At 35.1% G+C, this 27,969-nt stretch overlaps 1 protein-coding gene across 1 annotated transcript in view; it reads right to left on the reverse strand.

Annotated features, from left to right (window-relative positions):
- The window catches only part of cdh23 (cadherin-related 23), a 475,220-nt gene that overhangs the window by 180,598 nt on the left and 266,653 nt on the right, over positions 1–27,969 (reverse strand). The gene's annotated exons all lie outside the window — the stretch shown is intronic.

Here is a 27,969-nt window from a genome sequence, read left to right on the forward strand (position 1 = left end):
ACACCGCTAATGTCAGATCCACCTCTACAAAGAGCAAAGCTTTAAGGCAGGAAAAAGTAAAGATGAGCGACAGCACAGAAGTGTTCTCTCTGACACGTTCATTCAAGAACACAGATTTTCCAGCCTGATCTCACAAGGAAACCTAACTATTTTACATTCTGTCAGTTTAGTGGCTAATTTGTACAAAAATGGATGATTTTTAAAAGGAGGCGTGGCACCAAAGCCCGCCCCTAAACCCAATCATCATTGGGAGATCAGCAAATCGTACTAAATTGTAGGAATGAGATCGCACGAGTTCATACAAATTAGCCACTAAATCAAAAAAGTTTAATTTTCTGTGCAGTTAAAAAAAAAGGTGCGTTGTAGTTGTCTCGTTCTAAATAAACAAACAGAAAAATACTATATCAGTTTAGATCTCTATTTTTTAGATAGATTTTTTACCGATCAGTTTAGACCGGTATGCCTGCTTCCATTCATGGCCAAGATTTTGGAGAAAGTAGTGTTCAATCAAGTCCTGGACTTTCTTACTCAAAACAACCTCATGGACAACAGGCAATCTGGCTTTAAGAAAGGCCACTCAACTGAAACTGCCCTGCTCTCGGTCGTGGAGGATCTCAGACTGGCTAAAGCAGACTCTAAATCCTCTGTCCTCATCTTGCTGGATTTATCAGCTGCTTTTGACACTGTAAACCACCAGATCCTGCTATCTACGCTTGAGTCACTGGGAGTCGCAGGCACTGTTATTCAATGGTTCAGTTCTTACCTCTCGGACAGGTCATTCAGGGTGTCTTGGAGGGTAGAGGTGTCCAACCTACAGCATCTAAACACTGGGGTACCTCAGGGCTCTGTTCTTGGGCCACTTCTCTTCTCTATCTACACGGCATCTTTAGGAACAGTCATCCAGAAACATGGTTTTTCCTACCACTGCTATGCTGATGACACCCAGCTATACCTCTCTTTTCACCCTGATGATCCCTCGGTTCCAGCTCGCATTTCAGCCTGCCTGTCAGACATTTCACACTGGATGAAAGATCATCATCTCCAGCTTAACCTCACGAAAACGGAAATGCTTAAAGTTTCTGCCAACCCGACTCTTCACCATAACTTTTCAATCCAGATGGATGGAGCAACCATCACTGCATCCAAAATGGTAAAAAGCCTTGGAGTAACGATTGATGACCAACTGAACTTCTCTGACCACATTTCTAGAACTGCTCGATCTTGCAGATTCGCACTCTATAACATCAGAAAGGTCCGACCCTTCCTATCTGAACATACAGCTCAACTTATTGTTCAAGCTCTTGTTCTCTCCAAACTGGACTATTCCAACTCTCTACTAGCCGGGCTTCCAGCTAATTCTATCAAACCTCTTCAGCTGCTTCAGAACGCAGCAGCACGAGTGGTCTTTGATGAACCCAAAAGAGCACATGTCACTCCGCTACTCACCCGTTTGCACTGGCTGCCAGTTGCTGCCCGCATCAAATTCAAAGCTCTGATGTTTGCTTACAAAGCGACCTCTAGCTGTGCTCCTTCGTATCTGCTCTCACTTCTGCAGATATATGTGCCCTCCAGAAACTTGCGTTCTGTGAATGAACGTCGCCTCGTTGTTCCATCCCTAAGAGGGAAGAAATCAATTTCCCGAACTCTCACATTCAATCTGCCCAGTTGGTGGAATGAACTCCCTAACTGCATCAGAACGGCAGAGTCACTTCAAGAAACGACTAAAAACTCAACTGTTTAGTCTCCACTTTCCTTACTAAGGAAAAATAACCCACATGGACCCAAGATTCTCACAGTAATCAGTCAAGTTTGGTGAAGGAAAATCATGGTTTGGGGTTACATTCAGTATGGGGGCGTGCGAGAGATCTGCAGAGTGGATGGCAACATCAACAGCCTGAGGTATCAAGACATTTGTGCTGCCCATTACATTCCAAACTACAGGAGAGGGTCAATTCTTCAGCAGGATAGCGCTTCTTCTCATACTTCAGCCTCCACATCAAAGTTCCTGAAAGCAAAGAGGGTCAAGGTGCTCCAGGATTGGCCAGCCCAGTCACCAGACATGAACATTATTAAGCCTGTCTGGGGTAAGGTGAAGGAGGAGGCACTGAAGATGAATCCAAATAATCTTGATGAACTCTGGGAGTCCTGCAAGAACGCTTTCTTTGCCATTCCAGATGACTTTATTAGTAAGTTATTTGAGTCATTGCAGAGATGTATGGATGCAGTCCTCCAAGCTCATGGGAGTCAGACACAATATTAATTCTTTTTCCACTGCACCATGACTTTATATTCTATACTGGACAATATTTCCGTTAAGTGACAAGACTTTTGTCTGAGCAAAGTCAGACCTTACTGTCCTAATTAAATGATCATATTTTATTTTGGTCAAATAAGCATAATCTAGAGGCCTTTGCCTTTCATATAATCCACTTCTGATACCAAATGATCAATTAGAAGTCATTATTTGTTGTTCCTAAAACTTGGATAGGCGACAGGACTTTTGTCAGGTAGTATATATACTGTATGTATAATAAATAAAGATTTTTTTATTTCACTATGAAATGCTATTATCTGTAAAATTTACTAGTTTTCTAATTGTAATAAGCAAAATGTTTTTCTATTTGAGTTTTCACTGAACACACTGCCAATATTTCTCATTCAATAAGTTTGTAAATTGCTAATTATTATAATTTTATGGTAAATTAATATTATTAATAGACCTAAATAACACAGTTGTACTATAAAATAATAACTAAAGATATTTTATTTCACTATAAATGACTACTTACATTTTTTATACTTATATACTACTTATAAAATGACTACTTTTATTTTGACATTTATATTTTCTTACATTTACTGTCATTTTTAAACAGCGATGCATCAGATAGAATCACTTTAAAACGGTTTAGTTCTGTAAAATAAATAAATAAATTCCCACAAAAGCTTTGCTAATATTATGTCTTTACTCTCACCATTGATGTAATACTCACTAATGAATAAAAATATTAATTACTCTCAAATAAATCAATGAAAAAACAAAAAATAAACTTTTGAACAGGAGTGCATAACGTCTTATTGCTGCAAATCGATCTCTATTTTCGTTCAATACGAATTGCTTTGTGTTAAAACAACAACAAAGGACAACATAGGAGAAAATATACCATACTAACTCGTTAGGGAAGGATCAAACACCCCAGTATATGAATGTGGTCATCAATTCAATAGCGTTGTGAATACAAAATCTAAATATGTTGCTTCAGTGAATAAGTGTTGCAGAAACTATAGTAACAGATGCTGAGTTTGGCATCGATTCAACATCACAAAAACAGCCCAAAATGACAATGCATTTGATGATAACTACAGCACAGGAACATTAACAAATATCCAGAGAAATAGATGTTGAATAGTAGCAAACAGACAGCATGAAATGTATGTATGTGTGTGTGTGTGTGTGTGTGTGTGTGTGTGTGTGTGTGTGTGTGTGTGTGTGTGTGCATGCTGAAATAAAGTGCTTCAGTGCTGAAGGCAAACAGATTCAAACCTGACTTGTATCTTTATGCAAATTAACACAAAAAAGGAGAGAAGTTCCTGCAGAAACAACGGCGCAGCTGTGTGTGTGTGTGTGTGTGTGTGTGTGTGTGTGTGTAGAAAGAAAAACTGAGTATGACAAGTGACACTTCCCTTTTCAACACACACACACACAAATGGCAAGTGTAACATCTGCTGGATCCTGATATAGAGAAAAGTTGTTTTCTGTTCAAAGCAGATGTGCAGGTGTCTGTTTGCAGCACTTTTGCTACTGGGCACTACTGGGCACTTCCATTGATGGGCTGAAACAGATCTGTGATCAGAGTTTCGTGCAGTTATTTGTGGTAATTATACAAACACAGGAGTATTTTCAATAGCCTCGTGTAGCCAGACTTTGCCAATAGTTCACATCTGGATGGACAATTTGCAGGTTTACTCCTGCCAAAAACTACCCACTTAGACAGGCGGAGAGCATCTGATGACATTTAAAGTCACCTACATTAAAAATGCAGCATACATATTTGAAGTCACAGCAGAATGAACCGTCAACTATTCTGGCATATGTTTTATGCAGCGGATGCCCTTCCAGCCGCAACTCAGTACTGGGAAACACCCATACACGATCACATTCACACACACACACTCATACACTACCGCCAATTTAATTAAACTATTCACATATTTGCGATAAATATCACAGTAGACTGTAATAAAATACATTGCATAAAAATAACAATGTTCCAATCTGGTATTTAAAACAACTTTTTTTCCTGAACAAGTGTGAACTCTTTTGCAACCCGATTAACAGAAATCAGATGACAGAAATAATCAAATGTATTATATTGTTTTGTAGTATAAATATACCCTCCATTTGTAATGTCATAAGTAAATGAATATATTTATTTAAAAAATGTATTTTCAATATGTTTGGATACCCAAAGATACCCCTTCTGGCGTCAAACGATATGAAATGAAAGTGATTTTCATACACTGAAAGCATATCAAAAAACAGTAAAGTGGCTATATTTGATTCGTTCAAATAACTGTAGTGAAAGTAAAATATCCAAATATAAGAAAGACAACATTACATCGTCATTCAAATTATATATATAAAAAAAAACATCTATTAGAGTGTATAAGCTGAAAGCAAATCTTTAGTCTTAAAAAAGTTAACTGTTTAGTTCAAGTACAAATTCCCACTATTAACTACTGGCTTATCAACTGACTATTAAATATATTTTGTCTGTTTATTAGTACTTATAAAGTATGATCTTAATCTTCTTTTAAAATATATCTTATTGTACCTCAATACCTAAACACAAGTAAACCTAAAATAAAAGACACAAAATTACTAAAATGTCAAACGCTACAAAAAGAGATCAACCATTCAATCTATCAATTCAACCAACAACAAATCAACCAATCAATCAATCATTCATTCATATTCTTTTTGGCTTAGTCCCTTTATTAATCTGGGGTCGCCACAGCAAAATGAACCGCCAACTTATCCAGCATATGTATTACGCAGCGGATGCCCTTCCAGCAACCCATCACTGGGAAAAATCCATACACACTTATTCACGCACATTCACTACAGACAATTTAGCTTACCCAATTCACCTGTACCACATGTTTTTTTGGAGGAAACCCTCACGAACACAAGAACATGCACAGAAGTCCACACAGAAATGTCAACTGACCCAGTCAGTGTTCAAACCAGTGACCTTCTTGCTGTGAGGCGATTGCGCTACCCACTGCACCAGCGTGCCGCCCTACCAATCAATCAATAATTTAATAAATTAACCATCAATCGATCAATCAATCAACCAACCAATCAACCAATTAATCAATCAATCAACCACTCAATCAACCAACCAACCAATCAAATAAACCAACCAACCAACCAATCAAATCAACCAACCAACCAACCAACCAACCAACCAACCAAACAACCAACCAATCAAATCAACCAACCAACCAACCAACCAACCAACCAAATCAATCAATCAATCAATCAAATCAATCAATCAATCATCCAAGAAATCAACCAATCAATTAATAAATCAACCATCCAATCAATCAGTCAATCAATCAATCAAATCAACCAACCAATCAACCATCCGATCAGTGAAAGGGGTGGAACTTCATTCTAACTTGATGTATTTCTTTAATGTATGTACTTGCATTTCAATAATAATCTAGCATAACTTATATACTTTTATACTACATTTAAGTAATAATCTTGCAGAAGTCTCTCTGCTCAATCTTTACTGGAGTGTTTGCCGATTTTGACAAAATAGGTTTCGAAGTGTGTGAATCCCAGAGCTCAGACTCAACCCCTGATGAAATGAATTTAGTCTGATCCTCATCGAAACGGACTGTCACATGTGATGTTCCTGAGCAGATTTAGGCCTCTATAATTTCCCAGCACTGCAGCTGATGTTAATGTCAAGGTAAGCGTGTGATGTAAGAGCTTGTTGTTTAATTCGTCTCTGTCTGATGGATGGCGTTTGGGTGCTGGTAATGGGGTTTCAGTTGACTGGCTCTGCTGCGGCGGGTGTACAGGGTCATAGAGTTGTGTGAGTGTGTGCCGCTGTCAGTGCCACTATTAAAACCCATGATTCAACTGTGCCCTGATGATGACCTCACCCTCTGTGTGTGTGTGGATGGTGACCAGAGCTTGCATGGTGCCGCGATACTGTGGACTCAGCCAACCGGACAAAACCGTTTGTTAGAAAAATACTGCCAGAGCGACACGGGCAGCAAACTTTCACTTCCCTCGTCTCAGTGAGCAAATTAATGGACAATGAGGTCAGAAAAGATTCAGCCAATCAGTGTGGAGAAATGAGCTATAAAAAGAACTAAACAGCCAATGGAACACAAAGAACAGCATGTTAATTAAAGTAAATGAACACACAAACAAAATAAATAAACAAAACAAAAAATACTTTCTTCGGAAGAAAAAATATTATAGGAAATAGTTTGGACAAATTTCTTGCTCTGTTAAACATCATTTGGAAAATACTACATAAGGGATAGGGCTAATAATTTTGACTTAAACTATATATATATATATATATATATATATATATATATATATATATATATATATATATATATATATATATATATATATATATATATATATACATATACACACACACATATATATATATATACACACACACATAAAAATATATTGGTGATATAAATAATATATTGGTGATATAAATAAAAATATATTGGTGATATACATAAAAATATATTGGTGATACACATATAAATATACTGGTGATATATATATATATATAGCCTCATAATATATGATATAGGCTTTCCTGTAATATATAATGATGACTTAAGTTGTGTAGGGTCAGAATTTGTCATCAACAACATGAAAGCATGGATCCATCCTGCCTTTTACCAACGGTTCAGGCTGGTGGTGGTAGTGTAATGGTGTGGTGGATATTTTCTTGGCACACTTTGGGCCCATCAGTATCAATTGAGCATCGTGTCAACACCACAGCCTACCTGAGTATTGTTGCTGACCATGTCCATCCCTTTATGACCACAGTGTACCCATCTTCTGATGGCTACTTCCAGCAGGATAACTCACCATGTCATAAAGCACGAATCATCTTAAACATGACAATGAGTTCATTGTACTCAAATGGCCTCCACGGTTATCAGAACTCAATCCAATAGAGCACCTTTGGGATGTGGTGGAATGGGAGATTCATAATGGATGTGCAGCCGACAAATCTGCAGCAAGTGTGTGATGCTACCATGTCAATATGGACCAAAAACTCTGAGGAATGTTTCCAGTACCTTGTTGAATCTACGCCATGAAGGATTAAGGCAGTTCTGAATGCTACTAGTAAGGTGTACCTAATAAAGTGGCCGGTAATTGTTTGCACGCACATGATTTATAATTTATTTGAATAGAAGTTTAATTTCATAAAGTACGAATTGATTTCAAACTGCACCTATACAGTATGTGTGCATTTTGTGATGTTTCAGTTGGATAAAAGAGCATTTTCAAAATGTTTAATGAAAGGATTTCTTTAGTCTAAAAATCTCGTCTCACTCTTGTGAACCCAGAACCTCTCTCTCTCTTTCTACATATATAAGAAGAAAAGCTGAAGAAAGAAAATGAAGAAATAAACAAATGAAATGTCAACCCCCAGAATAAACATAAACAGCAAATAAACAAATTACCAAGCCGCCAAACAAAAAAGAAAGAAGAAAAAAAGAAAGCATCTATTTTTCTCTCTCTATTGTCCCCTCTATATCGCTCCTTCATGCCCTTTTGCACAAACAAAATCCTCCCCTTTCTTCAGTCTCTCTCTGTTTATCGCTCTCTCTTTCTCTCAGGCTGTGACTGACAGGCCCATAAGTGTGCTGATGACAGTGTGTTAGTGTGACAACAGTCCATACGATGACAGGAGACTTAATGCAGGTCAGGTGAGACAGACAGGGATCAGAACGGCAAAACTGATAGCATCTCTCTTCCTCTTTCTCTAGTCCATCCCTTCTTTCTGCCAGAGACTCACACCTGAAACTCCAGTCCAACAGAAACACAAAGACACCAAACTTCAGAGAAAGAGCAGAGGAACGTGCAACTGACACGTTTTTAGGAGACCCTGAAAAGACGCTTCTCTCTAACGGACACGTGTCAGTGTGAATGAAAGCCAAAGTGACAGCAGGATGAGGAGAAACGCTCAACAGATCAAGCGGTGACAGATGAGACAACAGACCATCAACAAAACCCACAAAAAAGACCCATTTCATTTACTCAAAACTATCAGTTTGTGCCCCAGCATAGCACTTGAAACTGTAGTGTACGATGTGATTAATGACGTTTTCAGAGACATCATCATTAGCTTCTCATCTCTGGTTCTGATGGAACAAGTTTCCTCTAATGTTCTTTTTGAATGGAGATTTTAAACATTGATAATACTAGCAGTTTTGTCCTAAATCTGTACAGGACTTTTCTGGTAAATTGCATTTTATACTGAACCATTATTTTAACTGGTAAGAATTTTTCACAATATAACAGTTTGCTGTTTTTATTTTATATAATAATAATTATTATTATTATTATTTTTTTAATAAGTCAGAATGCATTTACTTGATAATATTATTGTATACTAACAAAATAATAATTGATGAACACTTTAATATTATTTAATAATAATAATAATAATAATAATAATAATAATAATAATAATAATAATAATAATAATAATAATAATAATAATAACAACAATAATAATAATAATAATAATAACAATAACAATAATAATAATAATAATAATAATAATAATAATAATAATAATAATAATAATAATAATAACAATAATAATAATAACAATAATAATAATAATAATAATAATAATAATAATAATAATAATAATAATAACAATAATAACAACAATAACAACAATACTAATAATAATAATAATAAACAACAACAACAACAACAACAATAATAATAATAATAATAACAACAACAATAATACATTTAGTCATTTTAGCAAAATAAAAATAATAAAATATTATTAGTATTACTATTATTATTTAATGAGCACTTGATAAAAGTATTGTATAATAACAAAATGATAATTGATAAACTCTAATATTATTATCATTATTATTAAGCATTAATGATAATAATAATAATAATAATAATAATAATAATAACACATTTAGTAATTTTAGCAAAAAAAAAATAATATTCAGAATCATTCATAATAGTCAGAATGCATTCACTTAATAATATTATTGTATTACTAACAAAAACGATAATTGATAAATTCCTCAATATTATTACTATTATGAGCATAATATTAATAACAACACATTTAGTCATTTTAGCAGAATAACTTAATTTAATTGTTTTTACATAAGATTTTAGTAGATTTAAGTTGTCCAAAAAACTCAAGAATTGGGATCTTTCAGCTCATTTGAATAAGTTGTTTGAACAAGCAGCAGAAATAATTTTTTGACATTATTATTATTATTATTATTTTAATATAACATTATATTATTATAATAGATGTACTAAAATAGAAAACAACCATTTTAAATTGTAGTAATAATTCACAATATAATTAATATGATTATCTTCGAGTTCACATTAGGTTACTTTAGAGTCAGTGATTTAGAGACAAACATCTGAAAAGCACCACTCAGAAGACTACATGCAATTAGTTAACAGCACAAGTTGACTCTAAGCTCATTAGGTGAACTTAATGGCATGTTTTCAGAGGCATCATTATTAGCCACTTATCTCATTTGATGGAACAAGTATTCTCCAATGTTATGAGTAAATTCGACTTATTAGCCCACTCAAATAAGTGTGTGAGAGACAGTATTAGTCTCGGTGGTCAAAGTGAATCTGTGACTAAGCTGTTTGTGACGCATTAATCCAGCAGAGCAATATAGCAAAACACACACAACCACACACACAGTCCAACATTCATCTGGCGCCCTGAGGGCCTCATTAATCTACAGAGATTAACTTGAATACTGTCAAAATAAATAAAAACATTTACAATCAGACTCAACTTTCTAATGGAGACGTCCAAACAGAAAGGTGATTCATAAATAACTGCTGTAGAATATTCTTTAACTATAAGGGTCACTATGAATATATTGATTAGCGTGCACACACATGCACGATATTGTTCTGTTTTTCCAGTTTAACCCCTCTTTGGCATAATTTTTTGTTTTAGGAAATTTCACAAATGTTAATAAAAAGTGAGATTTATCTAACATTATGATATGAGTGTACAAAAGCTGCCTATGGTGCCAAAAAGGGCTCTTCTGGCCCCAGAAGAAAGGTCAAAACCACACCTGCCCACATTTCATTGGCCACCAACTTATCTGGTTTTTAATGTGAAGGGGTGTTGGGTGGGCCAAAAAAAAGTGGTTTGTTGTCTGAGGGCAACACCATGACATAGAGCAGGCGTTCTTATACTCAGCCCCAGAGGGCTGGTGTCCTGCAGATTTTAACTCTAACTTGCCTCAACACACCTGCAAGGATTTTTCTAGAAAGCCTAGTAAGAGCTTGATTAGCTAACCCAGGTGTGTCTGACTGTGGTTGAAACTAAACTTTGCAGGCCCTCCAGGACCGAGTTTGAGCGCCCCTGATATAGAGGGTTAACAGAATCAGATCTGTTATTAAACATGCAATTCAACAGTTTCATGTAAAAATTATGACAAGATGATATCTATATCAGATAGCTTTAACTAAATAAAATGCTCAAATATGGTGCATTTTGCTGTAATATTTAAATATATATATAAATAAGAAATTTTTCTAATTATTTTTTGTTTATTTTTATTAACAGTTGCCCATTACCAGGGCCAGATGGAATTTGCGGACGTTTTTGGCTAATTCTGCGAAGAATTTTGGTACAAATCGGCGGATTTCTGCAGAATTATTGTGGGAGTTTCATTATTAAAACCTTAATATGTGAAATAAAAATATTATCTTTTTAACTTTTATTTAGTGTTTAAAATGCAAATCCAACTAGATTCACTTTATTTGGTAAACAAAGCAAGTCTCTCAAATATTATCTCTACTAAAAGACAGAAAATATCACTTTACAAACTGTATTGTAAATAAATCAGATGAACATTTTTTAATTAGTCAATAATAATACTGTAATTAATTTAAAAACTGAATAAATATAGATTTACTCAAGTAAATATCAGAATTAATGATGGGCTAAAAATCTGTGGAATTCTGAGTGGGCATCCCCATTACAAATACTTTGAACTACAAAGGACTTGCCCATGTTTGCTTAATTTATATATCACATTTAAAAACAACAAATGTTGACCTGAAGTGCTTTACCAACCAACCAACACATAAAATCTATACTTGTACATGTAAACAAAATAAAATTAATTACATTGAAATGTAAGAGACAGAGGATGATTTTTTAATGAGACTTAAAAGCACCAAGGGAACAGCAAGACCTGATATATAAAGTCAAATAATTCCACAGATTAGGTGCTGCAACAGAAAAAGCCCTGACTCCTTTTGATTTTTTTTCATCGAGACTTATAACAACTAGCTGAAACTGTTGTTCCGACCATAGAGGCCTGGATGACGTATGCTGGTGAAGAAGCTCACTAATGTACTGTAAGTCGGTGCCAGACCATTCAAACCTTTAAAAATAAATAACAATAACTTGCACTGGATTCTAAATTGCAGTGGGAGCCAGTGAAAGGATGATAAAACTGGTGAAATGTCAGCTCATTTTTTTAGTCCCAGTTAAAAGCCTAGCGGTTGCATTTTGAACCAATTGCAGGTGTACAATTGAAGCATGAGAAACTCCTGAATACAGAGAATTTATAGAGTAGTTATAGACATTAAAGATGGTTTCCAAATCCTTAGAAGACAGAAAAGGCTTTAGTTTAGCAATGTTCCTTAATTGATAGATACCTTTTCTGACTACAGAATTGACTTACTGGTCAAACTATAACTCAGTGTGAAAAATATTTGCCAGCAATAAGCATTCATTTAAAACAATACAATTCCCATTATTTATTCATTTATATATTTATCAGGTCATAAATAGCCTGATTATTTTTGCTTGCTTATTTTTTACATTACTTTATGCTATAATGAAACAAATGTTTAATTTAAATGCTTACAATTCACGCTTTTACAAAGGTCATTGGTACAGCTGAAGTCAGAATTTTAGCCCTCCTAAATTTTTAGCCCTGCATAATTTTTTCCCCCAAAATTATTTCTGTTAAATGGATTTTTAGAGATTTTTTTCAACACGTTTGTAAACATAATAGTTTTAATAACTCATTTCTAATAACTGAATTTTTTTATCTTTACCATGAGGACAGTAAAAAATATTATTTACTGGGGGGAAATCACAGTAGGACTATTAATTTTGATTAGTGATAAACTGTAGATATTTGCATTTAATATTTACTATGTATCTTTATAACATAACTTTTTCAAATTGATTTGAACACCTACATTTTACACATATAAAAAGTACATACTTTTTTTTTCCTTCAAGAATCATCACACAACAGAAAAGACGAGTGCTGCCTCAGGGCGATGTTTGAGTCTTATCAACTGTTTACTGAATAAACCTATTACAGCAATTAGATAAACACACACACACACACACACACACACACACAAACAAACACACACGTTGAACGTCTTAACAAACTGGAGGACTGTGATAAGAAAATGAGTAAAGGAGTGATTTAAAGAGGAGAGAGAAGTGCTGTGGAGAGAGAGAGAGAGAGAGAGAGAGAGAGAGAGAGAGAGAGAGAGAGAGAGAGAGAGAGAGAGAGAGAGAGAGAGAGAGAAGATCAGCTTTCCTTCACATTTGGCCATAACAACAACAAAAAAAGAGGGATTAAAATAAGTGTGACATGAACAACACAGTCAAACTATATGGAGATAGACAGACAGAGAGAGAGAGAGATTTGCCAACATAATTATGAGGTCTGTATTTAGCCAGAAGCGATACTTCAAACCATCATCAGCGACTGTCCTCCTTCTTACTGCTCTTTATGATGAAAGCGAGAAATTAGAAGTGAACGCAAAGAACGATGAGAGTGGGGACAAAATCAGAACAGAAACCCAGATAAAGAAACTCCTCTTCTTTAATTACTGTAATAACTATTTTAGTTGTGTATTTCAGACTCAGAACACAAACTGTCATGGGTACAGGTGAAGGCAAAATCATTAGCCCTTCTGGGAAATGTTTATTTGCTTTCAAATGTTCTCGAGTGATGTTTAAAAGTGCAAGGACATTTTCGTAGCAAATAAATTTCACTTTAAACTGAATGTCACAACATAGGCTCATTCTGAAGATGTAGCCCTATATACATTTCTGGAGATCACGAGTTATGTCTCCAGAAGTACGTATGACTGCATTTCATCTTTAAAACGAATGCTGCGGGGCGGTATGACGCCATTCTTTTTCGCATTTACCAGTTAACTGCTAGCAGAGTTGACCACGACAATGGGGTTCAATTCTGGTGAAGAACGGTTTCAGAAAGCGGGTAAGAAAAAAACAAAAGCTAAAAAAATAAAAATAAACAAGTAAATAACAGGGTGAGAATGTGAAAACGTAGTAAAAATCAGGCGATTTTTGTTGGTTGGGTTTATAAAAGTTGGTGGGCAGGTCAATCGATGCTTTTTAAAACACTATTGGTTGGGTTTAGAGAAGAGGGAGGGTGGGGGGAATCGGTCGGTTGGTCAGCCAATCAGTCGACAGCGGCCTCTGGTGGATTTACGTGAGAACAGCAGGAGAGAAATTTAAGACCTGAAAAAACGTACAAAACGGCCTCTGGTGGATTCACAAAAAAAAAAAAAAAAAAAAAAAAAAAAAAAAAAAAACATACCTCCAAGGACATATTTGGCTCTCTCCAGAAATGTATATGGGGTACGTAATCAGAATGAGCCTGGGTTGGAATGTTACTGTAGTATCTTACTTATGTACTGCCATCATGACGAAGACAAAGGACATTTGTTTTTATAAATTAGCTATGAAAACTATTATGCTTAAGAATATGTTGGAAAAAAATCTTATCTGTGAAAGCAGGAAATATCTGAAAATAATAATATTAAGAAAAGTAATAATACATTTTATTTATAATGCGCTTTTCTAAAACTGAAAGTGCTACAACAGAGAACATCAAACATGCAACAAAATACAAGGGTTCGTCATAGAAAAATAATAAATTATAAACACATTAGAATGATCAAGAATCTAAAAATGCAACCTTATAAAGATGAGTTTTTAACATCATCTTAAAACTGGAAGCAGAATAAGGGAGAGCATTGGGTGCAACAACAGAGAAGGCTCTCTCCCTCATTGACTTTATTCTGATGGCTGTTGAAAAGTAGGTAATAATTACAACCCAGGCTCATTCTAAAAACGTACAGCCATATACATTTCTGAAGAGCGCCAAATATTTTCCAGTAGCTAAGTTTTTTTTTTCTGCAGTTTTTGTTTTCACGAATCCACCAGAGGCCGCTGCGCACGCTTTTTCAGAACTGTAATTTCTCCCGCAAGTGCCAACTGTGGCTGCTGTTCTCGTGTAAATGCACCAGAGGCCGCTGTTTACTGACTGACCCACCCTCCTCCTCACTTAAACCAAACTAATAGTGTTTTCAAAAGCACCGATTGACCAGCACCCACCCGCTTCCCTAAACCCAACCGACAGTTTTAAAAAGCAATCCAGAAGAAGAAAAGCCCTTATACCACGTTTTCAGATGTTACCACATTCTCATCCTGTTATTTGCTTGTTTATTTTATTTTTTGGCTTTTGTTTTTGTCTTACCCGCTTTCTGGAACCATTCTTCGCCAGAATCAAACCCTGTCATCGCGATCAACTCCTCTCAGCATCTCAAGTCTGCCAACATACATGGCAAGCTACTGGACAAACAGTTAACAGTGGGAAAGTCGTCCATTCAGAGGTAAATGGTCAGCTGTTAAGCGCGAAAAGGAACGGCATCATAGAGCTCCATAGTGTTCATTTTAAAGACGAAATGTAGCCATACGTACTTCTTGCTACATCATTTACGATCTCCAGAAATGTACAGGTATATAGGGCTACACTTTCAGAATGAGCCTATGTTGCATAATTAAATATAGCGAAATAATAAACAATTTCACAGGAGGGTAATAACTTCAACTTGTATTAATACCTTACAAACTAGACCCCAAGTCAATAATGTGCCTAAAAATAATAGTAAACTTTGGTGCAACTAGAAATACCCTAAAATTAGAAAAGAATTTAACTTTTTCAAAACTTTTAGGATAATGTTTTGATCAACATTTGATAAATTAATTAGGTTGTCTCCAAACAAACAAAAACAAAACTCAATAATTGTGTTGAGTAAATTTAAATATGTAGTTTGAACAAACAGCAAACGTAATTTTTGAGTGCATGTAAACAGCTCTTCTTTATTTGTCTTTATTAACACTTCAAACTGTCCTATAACGCATAAATATGAAAAAATGTCTATACCAAACATAACTGATTGTCTGGGTAAACTCAGTTTGAGTGTATGGATGGTAAAGTATACACACATAGATACACTCGCCGGCCACTTTATTAGGTACACCTTACTAGTACCAGGTTTTAGAACTTTGTCTTCAGAATTCCCTTAGTCCTTTGTGGCATAGATTCAACAAGGTACTGGAAATATTCCTCAGAGAGGTCATGTTGTGCATTCAGAGATGCTCTTCTGCATATCTCGGTTGTAACGAGTGGTTATTTGAGTTACTGTTGCCTTTCTATCAGCTGGAACCAGTCTGGCCATTTCCCTCTGCCGCTCATTGGATATTTTCTGTTTTTCAGACCATTCTCTGTAAACCCTAGAGACGGTTGTGCGTGAAAATCCCAGTAGGTCAGCAGTTTCTGAAATACTCAGACCAGCCCGTCTGGCACCAATAACCATGCCACGTTCAAAGTCACTTAAATCACCTTTGTTCCCCATTCTGATGCTCGGTTTAAACTGCAGCAGATTGTCTTGATCATGTCTACATGCCTAAATGCATTGAGTTGCTGCAATGTGATTAGAAATTTGTGTTAACAAGCAGTTGGACAGGAGTACCTAATAAAGTGGCCGGTAAATGTATATAAGAAAATAGGAAGTGCTAAAGGAGATGTGTTGTGACCGAACTAATAGCACACCAGCAAAAACACACAGATTCAAACCATGAGCGAACACATACACACTCAAAGAGACAGAAATCCATTAGTGCTATAATGGCTGAAAGAAAAGAGTGTGTATAAATGCAAGTGAAAAATAATAAATAGGACACTGAGAGATGCAAACAAAACACAGCCGAAAGACAGACCCAAAACAAAGAAGCAATTTAGCAGATATGAGCTGCCCTCATCTCAAGAGACACACACAAACTAAATCACTATAAATATTTATTATGATAACCACTGCCATCACTGATAAATATTAAACAACGCCTCTCTCTTTCTCTGTGTGTGTGTGTGTGTGTGTGTGTGTGTGTGTGTCTGCCTATGCTTTATCAAACATAAAAATAAGCTTTGTATATGTGGTTTTATGAAGACTGACAGTTACGCTGCAAAAAAAAACATTTTATTTTGGCACAAAAAATGAAAGAGATAAAAAACTACATCCACAAAAAGTCCTCTAAAGTCCAACCTTACTGTCTGAATGATGTTGTACAGCTGGGACGTGCGGTCAGGGGAGGAAGTGCCTCACCCGTCATCATCCTCACCTGCCATCATGAGATGTATACTAATGATAAAAATCCATATTTGTCCACTAATCTGTCCTACAAATGCAATTTCCCTATGATTAAAAGCATTTCAATCAAAATCGCTGTATTTCATGTATTTCCTGTTCAGTTACATCGTAGAAAGTGAGGAGAGGCAGCCCGAGCTGTGCCTCACGTCAGATTGCGCAAGTAAGCAGGGTGCACAATGGCTTGAGCATGTGCCTTTTGCTTACTCAATGTATGCTATCAATGCTTTATTAAATGTTTTTATACATTGTAGACATTTTAATTACAGTATATGTCCTCACTTTGCATATGATGGATATATGCAAATGAGTTTCACATATATCTATCATTTATTTAGTGTTAGAATCTGACATAAAGCCGCACTGAAAAGACATGAGGTGAGGCAGGTAGTAGCTCTGCCCCAATAAAGATGGTGCATGTGTTATACTTGTTTAGTGGTTGCTCTTCTTCTATGTAGTAAAGTTCAATAGGAGTCCGTTTTTTTATAATTTGCTCTGACTGAGTACAAAAATCCTGGATGTAACGTTAATATCTCAGTTTAAAAAATTCTCACAACTGGACTTTTAATCAAAGCGTGAATAAATAATGGACGATCAATGACCAATGTGAGCTAAAGGGTTGGCTTCAAAGAACAAAACAGAAGATAACTCGATCATTTCAAAGTAATGTTAATTCAAGTCATTTCAAGACTTCATTTACAAGTAAAGTTAAGACCAGAGTGCGAATCCTGTGTGCGCTTGCGTGAATCACTGTACATTTAACATTCTTCCTTGGCCCAATATGTACCTGCCATGTGTATAGAAAGAATGCTGATATGATATATGAAACACAATCGGTAGTTGGCAAACATATCGGGTCCATATATTTGTATGACCCAGAAAGCTGAAAGGGCTGTGCCTCACCAACACGAACCTCACCGCACGTCACTGTTGTACAGTGTATTGTACTGAAAGCATCAATAAACTGTATTCTATTGTAAACAAATAAAAAACTTCTTGAAATATAGTAACAAAATACTTTTAAATACTGTACTGCTCAAATTGACTACCCTTTCGTTATGTTGTTGGCTGTTTTTGCCCCATTGACTTCCATTGTAATGACATTTTTGATTGCAAAGCCTTGACATCATATAATCATGCATTCTTGATTGTTGCTGGTTTTCCTGTTGTGGAATGTGTTATTTCTACTGTTGATCATCAGTTGGCATCATTAATCCTTTAGATAGGCCTGTACAAAAATGTTTCTGGCTTTTATATGGAGTTCTGAGGAGTAAAACAACACATTATAGTATGCATGGATAAATACACGTACTGTGTTTACTATATTCTAAGAGCTGAGCTGCTTATTTTAAATTTTTCAGATGGATCAAGATAAGTGCACAACGCTCTCTCACACACTATACTCCACATAAAAGCCGGAAAACTATGCTTTTTTGCACTGCGACTGACGATTAACAGCAGAAATGACAATTTGTTACCTTTTCTCAACAAAGAAAACATCCAACAATCAAGAATACATAATAATATGGCATCATAGCTTTGCAATGAAAAAAAAGTTTTTATAATGGAAGTCAATGTGGCAAAAACAGCCACAAACACAACAAAAGAGTAGTCAATTTGCTCAGAGAGTATTGTTGAATATTTTCAAAATGTGTCAAAATGAGCTTTGTCACCAAAAATCATTCTATTTGCTGAAACGCAGAGAAAGTTGCTATTAAATTAAGACTCAAAATCACCTCAGAGTGTATGAAAACAACCCCAACAGCACACAAGGGTTAAATAGTGTTTTGGGCTGTAATGTGATCCTTCAATAGAGTCTTTTAAAATGCAATCAAATGACTCTTGCTCTAAATATGCCTGACATGATATTCTCATATATAAAGTACTGATAGAGGGCTGCACTGTGGCGCAGTGGGTAGCAGTGGTCGCTCACAGCAAGAAGGTCGCTGGTTCAAGCCTCGGCTGGGTCAGTTGGCGTTTCTGTGTGTTTGCATGTTCTCCCCATGTTTGGGTTTCCTCCGGGTGCTCTGGTTTCCCCCACAAGTCCAAAAACATGTGCTGTAGGTGAATTGGGTAAGCTAAATTGTCCATGGTGGATGAGTGTGGATGAGTGCGTGTGGATGTTTCCCAGTGATGTTTTACACATCCGCTGCGGGTCTAAGCTGAAAAGAAAATGAATGAATGAAATACTGATAGACTGAATATTTCTGTAGTAAATCTCATGTTCAAAATGCATGACAGTTTTTGTTCAAAACATAAACAATTATCTCCATTAAAAAACATCTGTCAACATTGGGGTGTGAAAAATAAGGGATTACCACCCCAATCTCTCATTTAGATGTTTTGTTTGATCACATTAAATAACAGAGATGTCACTTTAATACTGCACAGATCTATATTGAAAGCATTCGGTTGCTTTCCTAACTATTTATGCTCATTTAAGACAAAATTTGTTGTGTTTAAAAGAATACTCACCAAGATCGACATATTTAGATATTAATATTATTATTGTGTGTATATGTCGCTTCAAACATGCATCCAAAACCAAGAGTGTCCACTATCAATCTGCTTCAAAACGTATGTACAGAATCCGTTTGGGGAAACAGCATCTAATTATCACTATAGAGTGCATCTGACAGTCACGCACCGCTACATGAACAGACTGTTTTGAGGATTGTGATGGCGCCTGTAGTGAAAAGGAAGGGAATCCCACAGTTTTCAAATTTATTTAAAAGTGTTTTCATGCCTAAATAAAATGAAACCACAGAAATATTCACATTTAAACACAAGGGCAGACCCCTGGTGGTTCAGCGGTATGGGTTGCGTATAGGGAAGATCGGCTAATTGATGTTTATTGGCACCCTTCATAGAAAGATTAAAAGTACGGGAGAAATACGGGAAAATACACTAATGGGATGATAGTGGGATACAATTGTAAAATACAGGAGACTCCCAGGAAAAACGGCAGGGTTGACAGGTATGTTAAATATATATATATATATATATATAATAAAAAGAAAAGAAATTAAATCAAAATAATAATATAATGAAATAAATGGTGTGCATAAGTTAAAAACAGCTGGGAACGTCATGCTAAAAGACTGCGTACACACTAATTGGTGTAGGCTGTTTCACAGTGAATGTGTTGAATCCCAGCTGCTTTAACAGCCTGTGGAATAACAGCACACTATGAGAGGTGATGCCATTGAGCTGCTGATTTTACAGGCCGTTTTGCAGGATCGCAGTATTAAACTCACTTAATGAAATAAAAGAGCTTTTATGGCAGTGTTAAAAAGACAGGCAGCATGGATTCACAATTCAGATAATATGAGCGGGTAATAAGTGATCATTAAGGGTTAATGAGGCTGTATTTATGGGGTGATATAGCCTGAAATAGTGTTCAAGGGGCCAGGTCATTGAACATTTGAAGGGAAAAATGTCTTGCTCTTTTGAAATAAAGTATCATAGGTTAGAGCCGAGATTAAAGTATCATAGGTTAGAGCCGAGATTACATACCTGTACTGTATGTGCTGCAACTCACTTAAGATGTGAAAAGTTTAAAATAGCAGAAATCTTTCAAGTAAAATAATGTAAAGGTACATATGATTTTAAAGGAAGAATCCTCGAAAAAGGCAGAAAACTTTTGAAAGACAGACAAACTATATATCCTAAATATACTGTAGATAGACTGACATGTACTGCATGTACATAGAATGGTAGAACAGTAGAACACTATAAAGACAGGCCAATAGAATGAAAGAATGGATAAGACGAACAGACAATAGATTGTTTAATGGTTCCAAATATAGATTTCTTACTCGTTTTGAAACTTGGTATTTTTACTACTTGGTACTGTGTTGTATAAAAAAAGAAGTGCTTTAAAAATGCCATTTTGATAGGTAAAAAAACAGACAGACAGACAGACAGACAGACAGACAGACCGAACTGCAGAAAAACAGAAAGAGAGAATGACACAAATACAGACAGAAAGAGTGAAAGACAGAACAAAACATGGACAGACAGAGTGACAGACAAACAGACAGACAGACAGTCACAGACAGACAGAATGACAGACAGAGTAATAGACAGGCAGATAGAGTAACTGACAGGCAAAAAGACAATGACAGAGAGAACAACAGACAAACCAAGTGACAGACTTACAGACAGACACGGACATGACAAAGACAGACAGACAGACAGACAGACAGACAGACAGACAGACAGACAGACAGACAGACAGACGAACAGACGAACAGACGAAAAGATGAACAGACGAACAGAATGACAGAGTTACAGACAAAGACAGTGACAGACAGACAGACAGACAGACAGACAGACAGGCAGACAGACAGACAGACAGACAGACAGACAGACAGACAGACAGACAGACGGACGGACAGACGGACAGACGGACAGACGGACAGACGGACAGACGGACAGACGGACAGACGGACAGACGGACAGACGGATAGATAGATAGATAGATAGATAGATAGATAGATAGATAGATAGATAGATAGATAGATAGATAGATAGATAGATAGATGCGATGGAAGTGTGAGTTCTTGTGTTGTTAGTAAACGTGTCTCCAGTGCTCTTACACACACTCTCACACACTCATAGCCCACAATCCAGCTACTCAGAGTCTAAGCTCTTATGGCTGAGTTCCCGGGCACAGATTAAGCTGAAAGACAGACTAAAAACAGCATTTAAAGAACAATCAGCTCTGACAGAATGATCTGCTCCAGCACTCAGACTAACGAGGCTCTGAAACATTCAGCTTTCCTTAGAGCTTTAAAAAAATATGAACACTAAAAAAAATGTAATAATAGTGTTGTTCTAATGCAATATACCGAGTGTTCTATGCATTGTGATTTGTGGTTTGTTAAAACAGTGCTCTCATGTGCTTTTTCTCTGGATTTATTGTCAACTGTTGCACGAAAAGTTTAATTAATGTACAGTTTTGCGAACAGATTAAGCTCAAATTTTTCATTGAATAATATATTAAGTTTTCTTTTCAACAAAACCTATCGATCCCCCAGAACACTTGGAATATGTTACTTTAATTACACACTTTCTTTTTCCTTTTGTGAAATAATTTGTCTATAAAAAAGGAAAGAAAAAAGCAAAAAATGCTGGTCTTCAATTAATTATAGACTTTAAAAAAGGAAGAAAATAGAAAGGCATGCATTGTTAGGTCGAGCAAATAATGTCTGAATTTTTTAAATTATTTTGTTTATTATTTTTTTAGCAGAAATTTTGTACAGCATAGTGCTCAACTACTGTTGTTTTTATTGTCCTTAATAAATAAAATTGATTTTATTTTACTATGCTAAGTTCAAAAAACGTAAAACTATAATTACTATTACAAATCGTACACTGTATTTTGTGCATCTCTCTCTCTCTCTCTCTCTCTCTCTCTCTCTCTCTCTCTCTCTCTCTCTCTCTCTCTCTAACATTCGAAACACTATTTGCTGATAGAACTGTCAATTATAATTAAGTCTATGACAACTCGTATTCTCTCTGCAAATCACGACCAGCGCAGAGACCTTTAAATCTGAAGCGGCAACGGGAAGAGATTAGCTGTTATTGTTTGACGTTTAGTATGTCGTTGCCTGTTTTGTGGTGTCCGTATGTTTTTAGCTTGGTACTAATGCTGATTTTGAGTAGATCTGTTGGAACGATCTGTTGTTAAAGTTGTTTTGTAATATCTGAGTTCACAACGGATGTTGTGTATTTTGCACATTTTAGCCGGCTAATGCTTCATTCAAAACTTGCGATGACTTGGAGACAAGGGATTGCTGGAACAGCATAAGTGACGTGACATACAGTTGAAGTCAGAATTATTACACCCCCTTTAATTAATTTATTTTTTTCTTAAATATTTCCCAAATGATGTTTAACCGAGCAAGGAAATTTTCACAGTATGTCTGATAATATTTTTTCTTCTGGAGAAAGTCTTATTTGTTTTATTCAGGCAAGAATAAAAGCAGTTCTTAATTTTGTAAAAACCATTTTAAGGTCAAAATTATTAGCCCCTTTAAGCTACAGTATATATATTTTCGATAGTCTACAGAACAAACCATCGTTATACAATATCTTGTCCAATTACCCTAACCTGCCAAGTTGACCTAATTAACCTAGTTAAGTCTTTAAATGCCACTTTAAGCTGTATTAATATATATTATATTATATATATTATATATATAATATATAAAGCTGTGTCTTGAAAAATATCAAGTCAAATTTTATGTGCTGTCATCATGGCAAAGATAAAATAAATCAGTTATTAGAAATAAGTTATTAAAACTGTTATGTTTAGAAATGTGTTGAAAAAATCTTCTCTCCGTTAAACAGAAATTGGGGGAAAAAATAAACAGAGGGGCTAATAATTCAGGGGGGCTAATAATTCTGACTTCAAATGTACATACCTTGACTGCAGGATTATTAATGTTAAACACACTAGTTAGCGAAGTGCGCTAATTTGTATTTTTGTTTTTTAGTCAGTGTAAGTTCAGGGCGCATCTGCGCTGAAGACTTTTTCTTTTCATATTGTTATTTTCTTATTTAGAGGATTGGGAGGAGATAAAGGAAATATTTTTGTTAAATCTCTTAGCGCAACTTTCAGTTCCCTGTCCCATTTGTCTTGGTTTTTCAAACGTATTATTATATTATTATTGTTTGCACATATTTTAAATATATGGTTTGTGGGAGCAATAAATCTTTTGCGGTGCTAACTTTTTGTTTTGTGTTTCTCTTGCCACCTTTACCATTAGTTGATTCTTTTGGTCATCTCAATGTTACGCCTTTTAATTTCCTAGACATATTTCCATTAAGGGTCGTAACATTTAATGGGGGCTCGTCCGGGACACAAACATATTACCTCTTTCCTCGCCTTGTTTTTTTTAAAGTTGCCAGCCACTGACAGCCTGGGGGAGATACTATTAGAGGTCCCCCATTCTCACCCACCCCCAAAAATGAACAGTGTGGATTAATTCTCTGTGGCGAACGCTGATAAAGAAGGCAGTAAGCCGAAGGAAAGTTGTAGAACTCTTTTTTTTTTTTACACGCGATCTAATTTACTTGTCGTCTGATCATCTTATATTTTTTTCCCCGGAAGACCCATAATTCCCGTAACTCATTCAGGACAAGTGCTACTGTAGGTTTTCCCTTACCATAATTCATCAACAACTGCTGTAAGAACTCATCAATGCAGGGAAGCATTGTCTCTTAATTGATGAATTACAGCGATAGAGATAAGAGAAACTGGAGCAGCCATTAGAAATTGTCAGAACTGTAATGTAAATGTTAAAGTGTCTGTCGAAACATATGCATGTGTGTGAGTGCATAGTATGTGTGTTTTTCTTCCATATAAAGCTGTAATGTGTATACAGCAGCACATTAACAGCAGCCCAAACATCTGTTTAACACACACACACACACACACACACAAACAGAGCATCTCACCATCGACCCCGAGACAAAATAGGAGGTAGAGACAACAACTACATCTGCATTCCTGAAGGAAATCACAGCCAGCGCTTCACAAGAACAGTGTTAAAGGTTTAGGTGAAGAAAACGCAGGAATCAGCCGGCTGTTTAAAGCTGATGTCTGCAGCAGAAAAGAGGGAATTGAGATATTAGAAAAACAGAGGAAAGAAAAGAGCGGACGGTGAGTAATCATAGCTGTGTTTGGGCTTCTCCTGAGGGCACTGTGGGTAAAGTTAGCACTCTATTGACTTCACATGCCATTTGGTGTCTTGAGCGAGGCAGTGACACAGAGCCGACGGCATTTATCCACATAAAAGACTCAATCACTGATGTAGAACTGAGCTACTGATGCACATTCACTACACTCAGTCTACTACACTTGTGTTCAAACAGAAAACAATATTGGGTAACCCTTTAATTTATCACAATGCATGCTATTAACAACTGGTTTATTACTAATTACTGAACTCCAACACTGAAAACTGGACTGACACTGTTCCAATTTACTATAATCTTCTATGTGAAGCTGCTTGGACACAATCTACATTGTAAAAGTGCTATAGAAATAAAGATGAATTGAACTGAAAAAAGATGAATGCTAGGGCCAGACAGAATCTGCAAACATTTTTGCTATTTCTGCACAGAATTTTGTAAAAATAAATTAGCGGATTTATGCAGAATGATTTTAGGAGTATCATAACTAAAAAACTTAAAATATGAAAAAAACTATTACCTTTGCAACTTTAATGTTTACTATGAGAATGCAATTAGATCAGCTTAATTGGTAAACAAAGCAAGTCTCTCATATGATATATCTACTTTAAGACAGAAAATATGTATTTAGAAACTGTAATGTAAATAAATCATATCAATATTTTCATTTTAGTCAATAATATTACTAAAAATTAATAAAAAAAACGGAATAAATATAAGTTTACACACATTTACTCAAGTAAATATACAGACTCAATGAGGGCTAAAAATCTGCATAAATCTACAGATTTCTGCGTACGCAGATTTAATGTGGGCCTAGTGGAATATATGACATTAATTACCCATTTTCCTTTTGGGATATACATTGTGTCTATAAAAAGAAAAGAAAAAAACTAATAATATTGGTCTTCAATTAATTATATTTAAGAAAGGTCCCAATAAAAGGAAAGAAAAAAGAAAGGAAGGTATGCAATATAGCAACAGTAGTTATAGCAACCAGTAATTTTTTGGCTTTATTATTATTATTTTTTTAAATATTTTTCTTTTAAGAAATTGAATATAATCCCTTTAATTACAGTAACGCAAAAATGACACAATTTTTGTGGGAAAAAATGAAATTATGTAAGTAAATGTAAAAAAAATGTTTAAAAAAATGTACTATAACACTGAGAATGTCATAAGATTATGGTGATTATAAAAACAGATCAAAAAGGAAAATAAAAAGTAATAAAGATTTTTGAGGATAGGTCATGAAATGAACATTACAATGCTAAATGAAGGAATATATTAACGCATAAAGTAAACAAATAATGAATAAGTGCACAATTTCTGTAGAAATTTTAACTTTTTTTAAAAATAAATGACATTTGTCCATTTTAGATTTCGCTCGTTTCTTCTCTTTTTCACAATGTTAAAGTTGCTAAACATTTTTATATCAATTGTAATATTGCTGTTTTAAAACAGATACGAAACTGAGAATACAACAATTCCCAATATGAAATTACTGTACACTGTAAAAAAATATATATATCCGTATTAGTCATTTTCTGTATTTTGTGATTCATGTTTTTATTTTTCCGTTTATTTATGCTTTTGAATTGAATTATGTGACCTTGATCATTCTACCAACAACTTTTAACCTTTTAACATTTTATATCATTTAAAGTGATATATTGTTTGCATTGGAGTTGTATATTACGCTTCAGAAACCTTGTAGTAAACTGCCAGAACATTTTCTGTTATTTTACAGACTTAATTCTCTATATATTATCTCTTATACATTATTTCAAGCTACTAAAATGTCAATAAAAGTCGCTTTGTTAAACTGTACGGTTAAATTTCCAACATCAAAAGTCAACATAGCAGAGATCAACATCCCACAATGCAATTCACAACCATAAATAAACAGAAAACTCTTGTAAATCACAAGATACGGAAACTGTTCATTAACAGATATATTTTAAGTTCCATTTTGCATTGCAGCAATATTTATACTGACAAATAAAGTTGTACATCCGCACCGAGGATGTTATGAAAATGACAATTATGGTGATTACTTATAAGACTTCAACAACTACTTGAAAAAGAGACTCATTTAATTTTTGCATGAACCCACTTATATGTACATCAAAATATTGCAATTTACATTTTCCACCCTCTCTCTGACCCTTTTATGAAACTACCATATCCACCTTTACCTGCCATCAGTATGCAAATTAGGTCTGTCTTGGCTAACCTTAGTTATAAAACAGCAAAGAAAATCCTCTTTTCAATTTTGGCCCTTTTAAAGTGGGTCATATCATGCTTCTATCCCTTAGAAATCCAGTTATAATGTAATAGAGTCAAACTAAAATGACCAGAGCCTTAAAAACTGACCATAATATGCATACTTTACCTCATAAATCTGCATTAGCTTGCAAATCAGTCCTAATGACATGCCACATTTGTGTCACAGTGAACATATAATTGCTGGTTTTCAGAAAAAAAAGCCTTTAAAAACTTAAAAGTTAAAGTTTTTTCATATATCACACACTTTAATTTCTAAATGTTTAGGAAAACTTAGCATAACATGACCCTATTAGTAGTAACACTTAATTTTAATTAGTCATTATTATTATAATTGGCATTTCTGCAACACTTATGCCAAATTTTACACTCTAGGTTTTTCCATTCATTTTTTTTCGGCTTAGTGGCTTATTTATCAGGGGTCGCCACAGTGGCATGAACCGCCAACTATAGGTTTTTACAACTAGATATATCCATGCATATTTATTTATTCATTTTTTAATTTAATAATTTTTTTTATTCTACATATAATATTTCTGCGAATTATGAAGTGATAAATAGGCTTCCAAAAATCCTCTCTTAACAGTAATATTTTAAAAAATAAAAATTGAACCAGAATTTTGAACCTGACATTAAGCAACGCTCAGACTTTTGTGCTATAAATGTATACAAAGTAGCACATAATTAAATAAACAATGCATAATTAGCATATTTTAATGTGCCATTTAGAAATTTGTATTACTATTTTTTGCAGTACTTAATGTAATCAATCAAATAGGGAAGTATGGTGATATTATCCTTTTTTTTACTTTATTCACCCATAGTGTTTTGCCTTACAAAGGAAAAAAGTGATTCATTGTTCTTGCAGCTTTTCCCAGCCTCGTTTCAGATTTTCTCTACACATTTGAGCTTTTGAACTGCTCCTGATAATAAAGAATTAGTTTTTATGATCAGGAAGCACAGAATCCAGCAGCCGGACGGTGAATGGATCAGTATTGATCTCCATAGAGTCCAGCGGTGAGAGTGACAGAGAGAGAGTGATAATAGGCTGAATTTATGAGCTGCATGTGGTTGTTCACAGAGATTTATACTGGTGGTGTGGGATGACCTTCAACAGTCTGTGTGCTGAAATCAAATAAATGACGTGACGGCAGAAA

Source organism: Danio aesculapii, chromosome 13 (genome assembly GCF_903798145.1).
Source record: "Danio aesculapii chromosome 13, fDanAes4.1, whole genome shotgun sequence".
Classification (NCBI taxonomy): Eukaryota; Metazoa; Chordata; class Actinopteri; order Cypriniformes; family Danionidae; genus Danio; species Danio aesculapii.